Genomic DNA, 16051 nt, shown 5'->3' on the forward strand with positions numbered 1-16051 from the left:
TTGCTGGGTGAAGAAAAGGACTTCATCTAGGGTCTTGGGTGGTACATTAGGGAGAGGCTGACTTGCTCTTCAACAGAGACAGAGCTGCAGTGAAGGCTTGTAAATAGTTCCAAGGAGCTGTCCTCAGTTCAGCAGTTTAGTTTCCTTGGCATCCTATACACCCCTAACCCTGTCCCAGTTCAGATCCCCTAAATAAAAACAACAAAACCAAAGTTCAAGGACTGATCTCTGACTCTGGATGCAAGCCTGTGTGAAGATGCGTGTTGCTTGGCTGTGCAGGACTATAGGGGGACCCAAATCTTCTAGCGACTCCTAAGAGGGTAGTTCTACATTAGTGGTCAGACAGGTGGTCCGTGGGAGTGGTAAAGCTGTAACTCAACCGCCTGATTTCACGGCCCCCACATGTGAATGAAGCCTTACACAGATCGGTCCCTGCTGCAGCTTCTCACCTTGTGATTTACTACAAAGTTACAATGTTACAGTCTGATCACTGTGGGAGAAGAGACTGAGGAAATGTCTGCTCCTGCAGCAGACCGATGACGTCATCTTAACCTGGGCAAAGTCACACAGGAGCTGAAAGATGAATTTTTAAATATAAAGGGTGGAGGTTTTCTGTAAAATGATACTGTTGCTGTATACTGTGACATTTCAGTACTTTAAACTTACTGAAAGTTCCACTATAGGTATTGGCAGGGGCGGACTGACCATTTGGAAACTCGGGCACTGCCCGAGGGCCCAGGGTCAGTGGGGGGCCCCATGAGATGCCCTGGTACCTTTTTCATAGGCTTTTTTGAGTTTGGGCAAGGACACAGGGGCCCCATGATCCCCTATTGCCCGGGGGCCCCATGAGTTGTCAGCCCTCCTCTGGGTATTGGTATCTATGTTGTAACACATACTCCTACCCATCCATACCCATTATCCATCCTCATTATTGTACACTGTAGGTAATGCACACACCCATGTGTAATTACACACATACACTATATTGGCAAAAGTATTGGTCGGCCGGCCTTTACATGCACATGAATGTTAATGGCATCCCAGTCTTAGTCCGTAGGGTTCAATATTGGGTTGGCCCCGCCCTTTGCAGCTATAACAGCTTCAAGACTTCTGGGAAGGACGTCCACAAGGTTTAGGAGGGTGTCTATGGGAAGGTTGGACCATTCTTCCAGAAGCACATTTGTGAGGTCAGGCACTGATGTCGGACAAGAAGGCCTGGCTCGCAGTCTCCGCTCTAATTCATCCCATCAGGTTGAGGTCAGTCAAGTTCCTCCACCCCAAACTCACTCATCCATGTCTTTATGGACCTTTCTTTCTGCACTGGTGTGCAGTCATGTTGGAACAGGAAGGGTCCATTCCCAAACTCTTCCCACAAACCTGGGAGCTTGAAATTGTCGAAAATGTCTTGGTTTGCTGACGCCTTAATAGTTCCCTTCACTGGAACTAGTGGGCCAAGCCGAATCCCCGAAAAACAACCCCACACCATAATCCCCCCTCTACCAAACTTTACACTTGGCACAATGCAGTCAGGCAAGTACCGTTCACCAGACCCATCAGATTGCCAGACAGAGAACCGTGATTGGTCACTCCAGAGAACATGTTTCCACTGCTCTAGAGTCCAGTGGCAGCATGCTTTACACCACGACATCTGATGCTTTGCATTGCACTTGGTGATGGAAGGCTTGGATGTAGCTACCCGGCCATGGAAAGCCATTCCATGAAGCTCTCTACGCACTGTTGTTGTGCTCATCTGAAGGCCACACCAAGTTTGGAGGCCTTTAGCTATTGACTCTGCAGACAGTTGGCGACTTCTGCGCACTCTGCGCTTCAGCATGGGCTGACCCCGCTCTGTCATGTGACGTGGCCTACCACTTGGTGGCTGAGTTGCTGTTGTTCCCAGTTGCTTCCACTTTGTTATAATCTCACTAACAGTTGAGCGTGGAATATTTAGTAGCCAGGAAATGTCACGGATGGACTTATTGCACAGGTGGCCACCCATCACGGGACCACGCTTGGAGTCACTGAGCTCCTGAGAGCGGCCCATTCTTTCACAAATGTTTGTAGAAGCAGTCTGCATGCCTAGGGGCTTGATTGTATACACCTGTGGCCATGGGTGTGAATGGAACACCTGAATCCAATGATTGGGAGGGCTGGCCCTATACATTTGGCAATATAGTGTATATTAGACCTCAGTAGTGTGTTTTGCTCAGTTCTGCAGAGCAGAATGTGGAGCATATTCAATGACTATGTCATCTTTATGGAACCCACAGCAGTAATTTCTTATCTCGCCCTCCTATCTATCTGACTGGACAATCATTGACTTACAGGTGCCAGCTAGATGACATAAAGAGGGCACAGGAGCCAGCTGGTACGTGGTGGCTTCATGTTTCCTGTGTGACACATTGTGACAAGACACATACTGTCCCTGTGCTGGGAGGACATGTGACCGGCAAAGGTCATCCCCAACTTTACCCAAAGGATTGTCACATAGAGTTACTGGGCAGGCTACGTGCAGCTTCTAAATATCACAAGATGTGTCTGACCTGGAGGAGTTCTGCGTCCAGGTAATGTGACCAATTACACATGGACGGACCACAATGTAACAACAAGTCTTGTCAGGGGTCATTATTAGATGCTGGTCACGTTGATAATGGTTGAAGGGGACCTCCAGTGAGAAGAAACACTGCCAGTAAATTTATATCACATCACCTTGGCTCACTTGCTATTCCCTTTTTTATATATTGCAAGCGCACTTGTACTGAAAGTTGCACATTAGTTACCATTAGAAGTGCATGCATGAGGGATCACTACTTGGTCACACTGCATTGTATGGTGTGCAGTTAGACAGTTACTAGTGTTGGAGCAAAGATAGTCCTTTGGTCTGTGTGGCAGAGATGGTCCTGCTCCTATTTTAGTTTGGGCTTCAGTAAAGTGTTAGATACTCGGTGGGCCGGTCTCAGGGAAAATAGATGCCTACATGGCAGTCATCAGCACAATCAACTGCATGTATTCCTGGTGCCGCCTGTATTGCAGTCAACATTACCACCATCCTGGTGTCCAATTTCTACTTCCTGGGCACTAGGGAGCATCAACAGTTCCAAAGGATTCTCAAGGGCTGAGCTTTGTCCACTAGCCTATAAATAGATAATCTTCCAGTCCACATCTAGACATTTCACCAGTCCAGGCCTCAACATTTCAGCAGCACACACCTAGACATAACACTAATCCATACCTAGGAATTTCATGAGTCCAACAATAGACATTGCACCAGCCCAGAACTAGGCATTCCACCAACCCAGACCTAGGTATTCTACCAGTCCAGACCTAGCCATTCCACCAGCTCTGGACTAGGCATTTCACCAACCCAGACCTAGGTATTCCACCAGTCCAGACCTAGGCATTCTACCAACCCAAACCTAGGCATTCCACCAGCCCAAACCCAGGCATTTCACCAGACCTAGGCATTCCACCAACGCAGACCTAGGCATTCCACCAGCCCAGACCTAAATATTCCACCAGCCCAGACCTAAATTTTCTACCAGCCTAGACCTAGGCATTCCACCAGCCCTGACCTAGGCATTCCACCAGCTCTGACCTAGGCATTTCACCAATACCTAGGTATTCTACCAACCCAAACCTAGGCATTCCACCAGTCCAAACCCAGACATTTCACCAGACCTAGGCGTTCCAACAACCCAGACCTAAATATTCCACCAGCCTAGACCTAGGCATTCCACCAGCCCAGACCTAGGCATTCCATTAGTCCAGACCTAGGTATTCAACCAGCCCTGACCTGGGTATTTCACAGCCTACACCTAGGTATTCCACGAGCCCAGACCTAAATATTCCACCAGCCCAGACCTAGGCATTACACTAGTCCAGACCTAGGTATTCAACCAGCCCTGACCTGGGTATTTCATAGCCTACACCTAGGTATTCCACGAGCCCAGACCTAAATATTCCACCAGCCCAGACCTAGGCATTCCACCAGCCAAGACCTAGGTGTTCTACCAGCCCAAACCTAGGTATTCTACCAGCCCAGACCTAGGCATTCCAAACCAAACAAAATGAATTTCCCAGCACAATTGGCAGCCAACCATGCAAAACATACACTGTCTAACAATTTTCATTAAAAACAGGATTTAGCTGCACAACATTTGCAATTATATGCAGAAGCTGCACTGCCTCTCCAAGGCCCTTCTGTATATGAGAACCTCCATAGAGTTGATTTACTAAAGGCAAATAGACTGTGCTACATACAAAGTGCAGATACACTCTGCAAGTGCAATTTCTCCAGAGCTTTGTAAATGAGATAAAGATTTGCTTTGCAAGGAATACCCAATCGCATGCAAGGAAAATGGAAAAAAAAAGTACTTTTGTTTACACATGATTGGATGATGGAAGCCAGCAGATCTTTTGCTTATTTATCAAGCTCTGGAGTAAACTGCACTTTGCAAAATGCACAGTCTATTTGCCTTTAGTAAATAAACCCCTGTGTTGGATCATGTATAGCAAAAGATAAATTAAAGTACGTTTTTTTTTTTAAAATCATACTTACCTAGGTGGATGCAGCATCAATCCTTTGCTGCATCTGTACCCTGTTGGCTCTAAGGGTGAGAACTGAGCGATCAGACACCACTGATCATTCACTTCTCCTCGCCACTCTGAGCCCCACCCCGCTCACTGGAGCACAGAGCTGTGGAGGGGACGAGAGCAGCTGACTCAGACTCTCAGTGGCTTGCTGAGAGACTGAGCCAGGTGCCAGTTCAGGTTCCTAGGTGAATTCCGACCATATGGTCACAATCTTTCCCCAGCCTGGACCAGCTCTGTGATGTCAGTTGGCAGCAGGCTTTAGCCCACTGTCAGCTGAAAACGGGTCACAGGAGTGCAGAACGAACTGTAATCCTGTGGTCCACAGGAGGGGTACAGCCAAATGAGCCTTGTCTGTACTTCTTCTTTAAGGGCAGTTATGCCTGGAGGCAACCCATTCCTCCCTAAAGATGCACAATGGCAGCTGAACAATCTAATATGTCCCCACGCCGAAACTATCAAGCTAAACAAAATTGGCAACCTCCCCAATTTATAAATAGATTTTAAACCAAGGTGCACATGTAAGGGCTCTGAAAAGTAAATATAGCAAAATTTATTTCCCAGCACACCTAACAGCTAGCCAGCAAAAAATACACTAACAAATTGCATCAGAGATTTTAGCTGTACAACATTCCACCAGCACATACCTAGGAACATATTCATCCTACCAGCCCACAACTAGGCATTCCACCAACCCACACCTTTGCATTCCATCATCCCACACCTCTACATTTTACCAGTCCACACCTAGACATTCCACTAGCCCCTACCTAGCCATTCCATCAGCCCATGCCTAGATATTTCCCCAACTCAGAACAAGGTTTTCCAACAGTACATACATTGTAATTCATCCAACCCCCATCTAGACATTTCACCAGCTCACACCTAGGCATGCCACCAAGGGTTGGTGGGGATAGATTTAGGATTGGTAGAGATAGACCTGGGATTATTGGAGATATACTTGAGAAAGCTGAAGGCAGACCTTGGTTTGCTGAAGGTAGATCTTGGATTAGTTTAGGTAGACCTAGGAGGGCAAGATGTAGAATCAGGATTAGTGGAGAGAGATCTGAACTTCTGAAAGTAAAACTGGGATTGGAGTTAGAACTGATGAAATAAAAGTTGAATTGGTAGAGGTGGATCTGGGGCTACTGTAGGTCAATCTGATGAGGTAAAAGTGGAATTGGTAGAGGTGGATCTGGGGCTTCTGGAGGTCAATCTGTCACTGGTAGTGGTAGACATGAAATTGTTGAAGTAAAAATGGAATTGGTTGAATGTAGATCTTGGGCTCATGGAGGTGGAATTAGGAATAGTTGGTAAAATCTTGGATTTCTGGAGGTAGACCTAGAATTGGTGAAGGTAGATTGGAAGGGATGGATCTGGAAATGCTGCAGGAAGGTGGACCTGGCAAATATTGATGTAGGTGTGGGATTAGTGTACCTAGTTGTAGGAGTGGTAGAGGTAGATGTTGAAATGGAGGATGTAAATTTGGGATTGCTGGAGGCCGAAATGATGTGGGTGGTGGTAGATCTGGGTTTGCTGGGAATAGACTTGGGATTGGTTGAGGTAGATCTGTGGATACTGGATTAGTGGATGTTGATGTGGTACTTCTGGAAGTAGACCTGGGATTGGTGAGGGTAGACCTTGGCTTCAAAGAGGTAGATCTGAGAATGCTGGAGGAAGGTAGACCTGGGATTTGTGGATGTAGATTTGGGATTGCTTGACATAGATCTTTGATTGGCAGAGGTAGACTTGCAAAAAGTAGATGTAAATTTGAGATTGCTGGTGGCAGACCAGGAATTAATGAAGGTAGTGCTGAAAGTTTTATGTCATCTGATGAGTGTGCTGGTAGTAAACTTGGAATTGGTGGAGGCGGATTGAAAATATTGGTGGCAGAACTAGTGTTGGTGAATGTAGGTCTTGGACTTTTGGAAGTATCCTTTGGATTTCAAGAGAGAGATTTGGGAATTAGTGGAGGTGTAACTGGAATTGGTACAGGCATGGTGGAGGCAGGCAACAATTTGCACAATGACGAACCACATAATATTTTGAGGAAAAAGAGCTCAGCCAAAAATAGGGCAGGCAGATGGAAGGTGGAGCAATCATTGTGTAGAGTTTGACAGTTCACCCACCATGATGATACCGTACAAAGTCCTCCTAGCATTACTATACAAGTTGTTGATTGTAAAGTTCCCACTAAGCTGGGTAGCTGCAGGTTCTGCCACTAGCTTCATCTTCTTCTTAGGTATTAAGGCTTCGCTTATGAATGCATTTTGCTCCTACATCTATAGTGTCCTCCAAGTACTCTGTGGTTAATGACTTTTAAGCCCCTATTCACAGTTGTGTGTGACTATAGCCAGGAAACTTGGAGGCTTTTTTCTGTTTTACTTGAGACTTGTAGATCAGAAGCAAAAACCTTTTGAGTTTTTGTACCAAAACTTTTTAGATGGGACCGTCTAAAAATTGCATTTTTCAAGATGCTTCCATAAACGTTCCTGGCCCTGCTCCCGAACACGTGGCCCTCAGGTTGCATGTGGCCAGCTGGGTTTCTTTGTGCAGTATGGCTTGTCTTAGGCTAGGACCATCACTCATTGGGCATCCGCTGTCTACGCCAGCACAGTGAGGTGCTGGGCACTGAAATGCTCTCTGTATTTTAGCACCCTGCACTAAAACGGAAAGTACTGTCAGGCAGAGTGACCTCCATCCAGTAATACAAGAATTGTCCTGGCTGGCTATGGGGTACAGAGAGCAGCAGGGTTAGGGTGAAAAGGTAAGGTTAAGCTTGGCTGCCACTACACTGGGGGGGGGTAAAAAAACAGTAGCAATGATAACCAGTGGGGGTGGGGGGATTAAACCCTAGCACTGGTCATCAGTAGGGGGAATAAAACACTAGTACTATCACCCGTGCATGGTGGAGTGGGGTGAAGGGGGATTCTAAAACTCTGGCACCAATCGCCAATGCAGTGGGGGTATGAGGAGGTAATAAATATTGATCACCAATGTTGGGTGGGATGGGGTAAAAAAACAGTGCACTAACCACCAATGCCACATGAGGAAAAAAGGAGCGTTGGAGTTAAAAACACTGCACTGACCACCAACGAGTTGGGAAAGTGGGGTTAGTGTATTAAAAAAAAAGTTGCCACCAATCATTAATAGGGGTTAATTGGGATGGGGGGAGTTATTCCACTGCCATCAATGCTGTAGGTTACTATTGTGGTCACCAATGGCTCCAACGTTCTCTTCAATGTCCATTTGTGGTACATTGCAAAGCAGAGCCAAAATTGTCAAGTGTTACAGTCCATTTCAATATGTTGCCTAACTTGACATAAAGAGCCTCAATACATAAGGGGCTGCACTTGAGCCCCCCTATAATTTTGTTAAGTTGACCACCGCTGGTCTTTGGGGCCAAAAATGTACAATTGTGTGCAAAGAAGCTCAGCTTTTTTGAGCTTCACGCAAAAGTTAACAAGGCAAAGCTCAGGTGTGGATCGACCCATCTAGAATAATGGAATTCTTCTTGTTGAGTGTTGTCGGCAATGGCCTGACGTACTGCTCAGGTGTGAATGGGGGGCTCACCCTGATGTACAAAAAAAAAATGAAGATATTACTCCAGCTTTTGGCCCCTCTCTGCTCTCAAAAGTGGGTGCCAACTCCCCCATCTGCAGCACATTCCGACCGGTAGAGGTAGAAGAGAACCTCCATGCCAGTCCAGCTGGGTGGCATCGCTTCCTTTCCTCCCTTCCAGGGGCGCTGTGTCTATGAACCAGGGGCGGACTGACCATTTGGAAACTTGGGCACTGCCTGAGGGCCCAGGGTCAGTAGGTGGCCCCATGAGATGCCCCTGGTACCTTTTTCTTAGGCTTTTTTGAGTTTGGGCAAGGACACAGGGGCCCCATGATCCCCTATTGCCCGGGGGCCCCATGAGTTGTTAGTCTGCCCCTGCTATGAACATTACGCAAGTGGAGTCTGAGACTGTTTGCAATGGAACACACGGCGTTATCGCTGCACTTGGCTTAAATATCACCCGGCAAGAGATTTACAGCGTGTTTCCAAACTTCATAACTTCATAACTAACATTTTTCAGAGATTTTCTAAATCAAGATCATCACATTGCCGAGTCTGGCGTTCGCTTCCCCTCTGTGATTTCATAATAGTTTTGATGTTGAAGTGTGTCTAAAGGCACTTATTTGTCTTTTATATGGAGAGATGAATGGTTGGATCCTTTGTGTCTCATAGAGGAGATTTTTCCGGAGATACAACAGGAAGTGAGAAGAAATCTCTCCAAAGTGAAGGAAAGTCCCAATCAAATGGGTGGCCAGGGGGTACTATAAGCAGTTGGTTGAGCTGTGGTTTAACTGCCCCCCCCCCACCTGCCCACCTAAAAATAAGAATGTGGCTGCTCACTGCTGTGCACATGCCACAGCCATAGTGTGGCAAATATTCAACCACATGGTACATTTGGGGGCAGTACTGCTGAAAAACATGACTCATTTATATGTCTGGGGCCCTACAACAACTGCCCTGCCAATGAGTGCAATGAAAGCGGTTAGTGATTTTCATTGTACAGGACACAGTAATGACAGAGAGGCCGGTGGAAGGATCTACAGTGCTCAATGGTTGGGGGGGTTTGGGTCAGGCATTCGAGATTTCCAGGAAGATTCTTCAGGTAGCACTATCTCTCAATGGAGGATGGTAGTTCAGGCAGTGGGGTAGGTAATGCATTGAAAGACTTCTTTTCCTGCTGCCGTCAGTCAAACTTCTGTGCGGAGGCAAAACAAAAATTTTGCGCCCCCCTCCCCAATGAGAGAGCGAGAGAGTTCAATAAGTGTGTGTATGTATATATGAATCTCTCTCCCTTTCTTTCTGTTCTCCCCCTCTTCCCTCCCCCTCTTCCCTTTCTCTCTCTCTCTCCCCCCTCTCTATATCTCCCCCCTCTCCCTCCCTCTTTCTCCCCCCTCTCCCTCCCTCCTTCTCCCCCCCCTCTCTCCCTCTTTCTCCCCCCTCTCCCTCCCTCTTTCTCCCCCCTCTCTCTCTTTCTCCCCCCCCTCTCTCTCTCTCTCTCCCTCTTTCTCCCCCCTACCTCTCTCCCCCCCCCTCTCTCTCTATCTCTCCCTCTTTCTCCCCCCTCCCTCTCTCTTTTTCCCCCCCTCTCTCTCCCCCCTCTCTATTTCTCCCCCCTCTCCCTCCCTCTTTCTCCCCCCTCTCTCTCCCTCTATCTCTCCCTCTTTCTCCCCCCTCCCTCCCTCTTTATCCCCCCCTCTCTCCCTCTCTCTTTCTCCCCCCTCTCTCCCTCCCTCTTTCTCCCCCCTCTCCCTCCCTCTTTCTCCCCCTCTCTCCCTCCCTTTTTCTCCCCCTCTCTCCCTCCCTTTTTCTCCCCCTCTCTCTTTCTCCCCCCCTTTCTTTCTCCCCCCCTCTCTCTCTCCCCTCTCCCTCCCTCTTTCTCCCCCCCTCTCTCTCTCCCCTCTCCCTCCCTCTTTCTCCCCCCTCTCTCTCTCCCCTCTCCCTCCCTCTTTCTCCCCCCCTCTCTCTCTCCCCTCTCCCTCCCTCTTTCTCCCCCCTCTCTCTCTCCCCTCTCCCTCCCTTTCTCCCCCCCCCCTCTCTATCTCCCCCCTCTCCCTTTCTCCTTCCCTCTCTCTCCCCCCTCTCTCTTTCTCTCTCTCTCTCTCTCCCCCCTCTTTCTCCCTCTCTCTCTCTCTTTCTCTCTCTCTCCCCCCTCTCTCTCTCTTCCTCCCTCCCTCTCTCTCTCTCTCCCCCTCCCTCCCTCCCTCTCTCTCTCCCCTCTCTTTCTCCCTCTGTTTATCCCCCTCCCCCCTCTCTTTCCTCTCCCCCCCTCTCTCTCTTCCCTTTATTTCTCCCCCCCCCTCAGATCATATGGGACCACACACACACACACACACCCCCCTCCAAGGGTTGCCGATCTCCATGCAGCAGGAAGGGGGGGGGGTTTAGGTGTGCAGTCCCATACGATCTGTCAGTGATCAGTGTCAGTGTAATCTGCTGGATGTATGACAGGAGGGAGAGCCCACAGAAGACAACACAGCTCACCTCCTCCGGGCTCTTTCATCCCTTCTCTCCCTGCTCCAGGCTGTCCCCTGGTCCTGGCTTGTCAGCTGCTGGAAGGAGAGGTGCACAATCGTTGCTCTGCAACTGCCCTCCCCCACATTGATCTTCCTGCTGTCCGCTGCTGCTCAAAGGGTCCCTTCTTCGGGTGGAGGGCGGTGCCGCACCCCTAAAAATTGCTGCCCTAGACAAACGCCTTGTTTGCCTCAAGGTGGATACGCCCCTGCTTACCGGCGCTGTGTGTGTCTGTGGATGTGCACAGCCCAGCTCGGGAGCATGCCCGCACAGATGCCTCCTTAGCATCCAGCTAGTTACAGGAGGCATTGGAGGGAGGAGTGGACAGCACCAGTGGGGGGGCTGCTAGGAAAGGAGAAAAGCAACCTTTCTGTGCGATATATCGTCACACAGAGCAGGTAAGCCACACCTCCTCTGTCTTTAAAAAAGCATTAGTACCGCTTTAAATAAAGTAAATAAGACATATAAAAAGGTCTCATCAGTTGGAGAAACGTTCAGGATAACATATCACTGTGATGATACATTGTTTCCTTTTCTCACTATATTTATTTCAGGAAATAGGAGGCAATTATAATGAAATTTTTATTTCCTAGCAGTGTGGACAGCAGGACAGGGGACTATTATAATAATTGTTTTCCTGAAACTCTTATTTTATTTTTGTAAGGTGGAGACAGAGCCTCTTTAAGCATCATGAAGCCAATACACCACTTAAAGTGTTGCTAAACCCCGGACCCTGCATTCACTATATCCGCTCCCCCCGGACCCTGCATTCACTATATCCGGTCTCCCCGGACCCTGCATTCACTATATCCGCTTTCCCCGGACCCTGCATTCACTATATCCGCTCCCCCCGGACCCTGCATTCACTATATCCGCTCCCCCCGGACCCTGCATTCACTATATCCGGTCTCCCCGGACCCTGCATTCACTATATCCGCTTTCCCCGGACCCCGCATTTACTATATCCGCTCTCCCCGGACCCTGCATTCACTATATCCGCTCTCCCCGGACCCTGCATTCACTATATCCGCTCTCCCCGGACCCCGCATTCACTATATCCGCTCTCCCCGGACCCTGCATTCACTATATCCGGTCTCCCCGGACCCTGCATTCACTATATCCGCTCTCCCTGGACCCTGCATTCACTATATCCGCTCTCCCTGGACCCTGCATTCACTATATCCGCTCTCCACAGACCCTGCATTCACTATATCTGGTCTCCCCGGACCCTGCACTCACTATATCCGGTCTCCCCGGACCCTGCATTCACAATATCTGGTCTCCCCAGACCCCGCATTCACTATATCCGGTCTCCCCGGACCCCGCATTCACTATATCCGGTCTCCCCGGACCCCGCATTCACTATATCCGCTCTCCCCGGACCCCGCATTCACTATATCCGCTCTCCCCGGACCCCGCATTCACTATATCCGGTCTCCCTGGACCCTGCATTCACTATATCCGCTCTCCCCAGACCCTGCATTCACTATATCTGGTCTCCCCGGACCCTGCATTCACTATATCCGCTCTCCCTGGACCCTGCATTCACTATATCCGCTCTCCCTGGACCCTGCATTCACTATATCCGCTCTCCACAGACCCTGCATTCACTATATCTGGTCTCCCCGGACCCCACATTCACTATATCTGGTCTCCCCGGACCCTGCATTCACTATATCTGGTCTCCCCAGACCCTGCATTCACTATATCTGCTCTCCCCGGACCCCGCATTCACTATATCCGCTCTCTTTGGACCCCGCATTCACTATATCCGCTCTCCCCGGACCCTGCATTCACTATATCCGCTCTCTCTGGACCCCGCATTCACTATATCCGCTCTCCCCGGACCCTGCATTCACTATATCCGCTCTCCCCGGACCCTGCATTCACTATATCTTCTCTCCCCGGACCCCGCATTCACTATATCCGCTCTCCCCGGACCCCGCATTCACTATATCCGCTCTCCCCGGACCCTGCATTCACTATATCTGGTCTCCCCGGACCCTGCATTCACTATATCCGGTCTCCCAGGACCCTGCATTCACTATATCTGCTCTTCCACAGTACATAGAACATGGAAATGCAATTACTTTAGTAAATATAAACTGCTAAATCCCTTTTCTCATCAGCAGTATATAGCAGTCTTGTGACTTCTATCAGTGTCCAGCTGAGCACCGGCTAAAGCTTGTAGGAGGAGTTTTAATTCTCTGACTGTCCTGTGAGGCTGCATAACCCCTGACCCTATGTCTGGAGAATGACTCCTTGAGCTTTGTACTATCAGCAGATGGATTGGGGACAGTAGAGGAAGGGGAGGATCAGAGAAGATAGGATCAAATAGCCTTTTATCACAATGTAGAGGATTAACCTCTTAGGTTCCACATGTTTTACTGCATATACAGACTAATGTTACAGTCGTGGGTTTAGTAACACTTTAACTCATTAAATAAAGGCCAAGATTTGTAAATATGATTTATAAAAAGGTGTCTGCATTCAGGAAAATTTCCAGGATAAGTTGTCACTCTGATGATACATGAGGGTTGACTTATTAAAACTGGAGAGTGAAAATCAGGCCTTTGTTGTCAAAGTTTAAAGTGGTTGTAAAGGCTGAAGGTTTTTTTACCTTCTTGTATTCTATGCCTGAATGTAAAAAACCTTCATTGTGCAGCTAACCCCCCCACCACCACCACCACCACCCCCTGGCCCTCCCTAAATACTTCCCTGCACCCGATCTTGATCCAGCTACGTGCCTGAGAGCTGAGGATGTCTCAGGTCTCTCCTTCCTCATTGGTTGAGATGAAGCAGCAAGAGCCATTGGCTCCCGCTGCTGTCAATCACAGCCAGTAAGGAAGGGGGTGGGCGGAGCTAAGCCACACTCTCTGTGTCTTATGGACTGAGAGAGCGGGGCTCGGGAGCGAGCATGCACGAGTGTCTCCATAGCAAGTGGCTTGCTATGGGGGCACTCAGCAGGAGGGAGGGGCCCAGAGTACGGATTGGAGACCCAGAGAAGAAGAGGATCGGGGCTGCTCTGTGCAAAACCATTACACAGAGCAGGTAAGTATAGACATGTTTGTGATTTTAACAAAAATGTTGCCTTTGCAAACACTTTAATTGAACAAGCTGAAGTAGGAAGCTGATTGGAGTGTGTAAACAACACAGGTCTCTCTCCTGCCAGCAAGGACATGCTGCTGTGTATTTCTCTGCACAGCAGGGAAATACACAGCAGCATGTTTCCCTAGTAAAACACACACAGTAAAGCAGCACACAGGTAACCCTTTGACCTCTTCACATATTAACCCCTTCCTGCCCAGTGCCATTAGTACAGAGTCAGGGCTTTTTATTAGCACTGATCACTGTATTGGTATCACTGGGGATATCAGTGACACCAAGTCAGTTCCCCCTCCCCCCAGTGTCAGAATGTCCGCCGCAGTCCCGCTGTAAGTCGCTGATCGCCGCCATTACTAGTAAAAATAAAAAATAAAATAAAAAAATCTCAGTATATATATCACCATTTGTAAACACTATAACTTTGGCTCTGCATACACAGTAAAACACACACCGCACACAGTTAACCCTTTGATCGCCCCAGATGGTAACCCCTTCCTGCCCGGTGCCATTAGTACAGTGTCAGTGCTTTTTATTAGCACTGATCACCGTATTGGTGTGACACCAAGTCAGTACCCCCCCAGTATCAGAATGCCCACCGCAGTCCCGCTATAAGTTGCTGATCGCCGCCATTACTAGTGTAAAAAAAAAAAAATAATAAAAATCCCAGTATCCCAGCGGTGATCAGGGACACTGACTGGTGCCCGTGTAGAAAAAAATAATAATATATATTTTTTTATTTTGTTTTCAATTTTTCAATACCGCCATTTGTAAACGCTATAACTTTCGCGTAAACCAATGAATTTACACATATTGGGATTTTTACAGCAAAGACACGGAGCAGAATACATTTTGGCCTAAATTTATGATGAAATTAGATTTTTTTTTATTTTTTTACTGAACATGTTTAATAGCAAAAAGTCAAAAATATTGTTTTTTTCTCAAAATTGTCAGCTTTTTTTTATAGTGCAAAAAATAAAAACGCACTGGTATTCAAATACCACCGAAAGAAAGCTCCATTGTTATATGTTTTATAGCAAAAAGTCAAAAAGATTGTTTTTTTTTTTTCAAAATTGTCAGCCTTTTTTTGTTTAAAGCGCAAAAAATAAAAAACGCAGCGGCGATCAAATACCTCCGAAAGAAAGCTCCATTTGTGGCAGCTCCACCTGGCAGCACTAGGGTCGTTGGTTCAAATCCCAGCCACGGCACCACCTGCCTGGAGTTTGCATGTTCTCCCTGTGCCTCTGTGGGTTTCCTCCTGGTACTCCGGTTTCCTCCCACACTCTAAAGACATGCTGGTAGGTGAATTGGATCCTGTCTAAATTGTCCCTAATATGTGTATGTATGAATGTGAGTTAGGGACCTTAGATTGTACGCCCCTTGAGGGTTAGGGGCCTTAGATTGTACACCCCTTGAGGGTTAGGGGCCTTAGATTGTACGCCCCTTGAGGATTAGGGACTGATGTGAATGTACAATATATATGTAAAGTGCTGCATAAATTGAGGGTGCTATATAAGGTTGTCGGTTCAAATCCCAACCACAGCACCACCTGCTTGGAGTTTGCATGTTCTCCCTGTTCCTGTGTGGGTTTCCTCTGGGTACTCTGGTTTCCTCCCACACTCCAAAGACATGCTGGTAGGTGTATTGGCTCCTCTCTATATTGTCCCTAGTATGTGTATGTATGAATGTGAGTTAGGGACCTTAGATTGTACACCCCTTGAGGGTTAGGGACCTTAGATTGTAATCCCCTTGAGGGTTAGGGACCTTAGATTGTACGCCCCTTGAGGGTTAGGGACCTTAGATTGTACGCCCCTTGAGGGTTAGGGACCTTAGATTGTACGCCCCTTGAGGGTTAGGGACCTTAGATTGTACACCCCTTGAGGGTTAGGGACCTTAGATTGTACACCCCTTGAGGGTTAGGGCCCTTAGATTGTTCACCCCTTGAGGGTTAGGGGCCTTAGATTGTACACCCCTTGAGGGTTAGGGCCCTTAGATTGTACACCCCTTGAGGGTTAGGGACCTTAGATTGTACACCCCTTGAGGGTTAGGGCCCTTAGATTGTTCACCCCTTGAGGGTTAGGGGCCTTAGATTGTACACTCCTTGAGGGTTAGGGCCCTTAGATTGTACGCCCCTTGAGGGTTAGGGGCCTTAGATTGTACACCCCTTGAGGGTTAGGGCCCTTAGATTGTTCACCCCTTGAGGGTTAGGGGCCTTAGATTGTACGCCCCTTGAGGGTTAGGGACCTTAGATTGTACGCCCCTTGAGGGTTAGGGACTGATGTGAATG

This window comes from Staurois parvus, unplaced genomic scaffold (genome assembly GCF_062004578.1).
Source record: "Staurois parvus isolate SC_StPar_1 unplaced genomic scaffold, SC_StPar_1.0 ptg002799l, whole genome shotgun sequence".
Lineage (NCBI taxonomy): Eukaryota > Metazoa > Chordata > Amphibia > Anura > Ranidae > Staurois > Staurois parvus.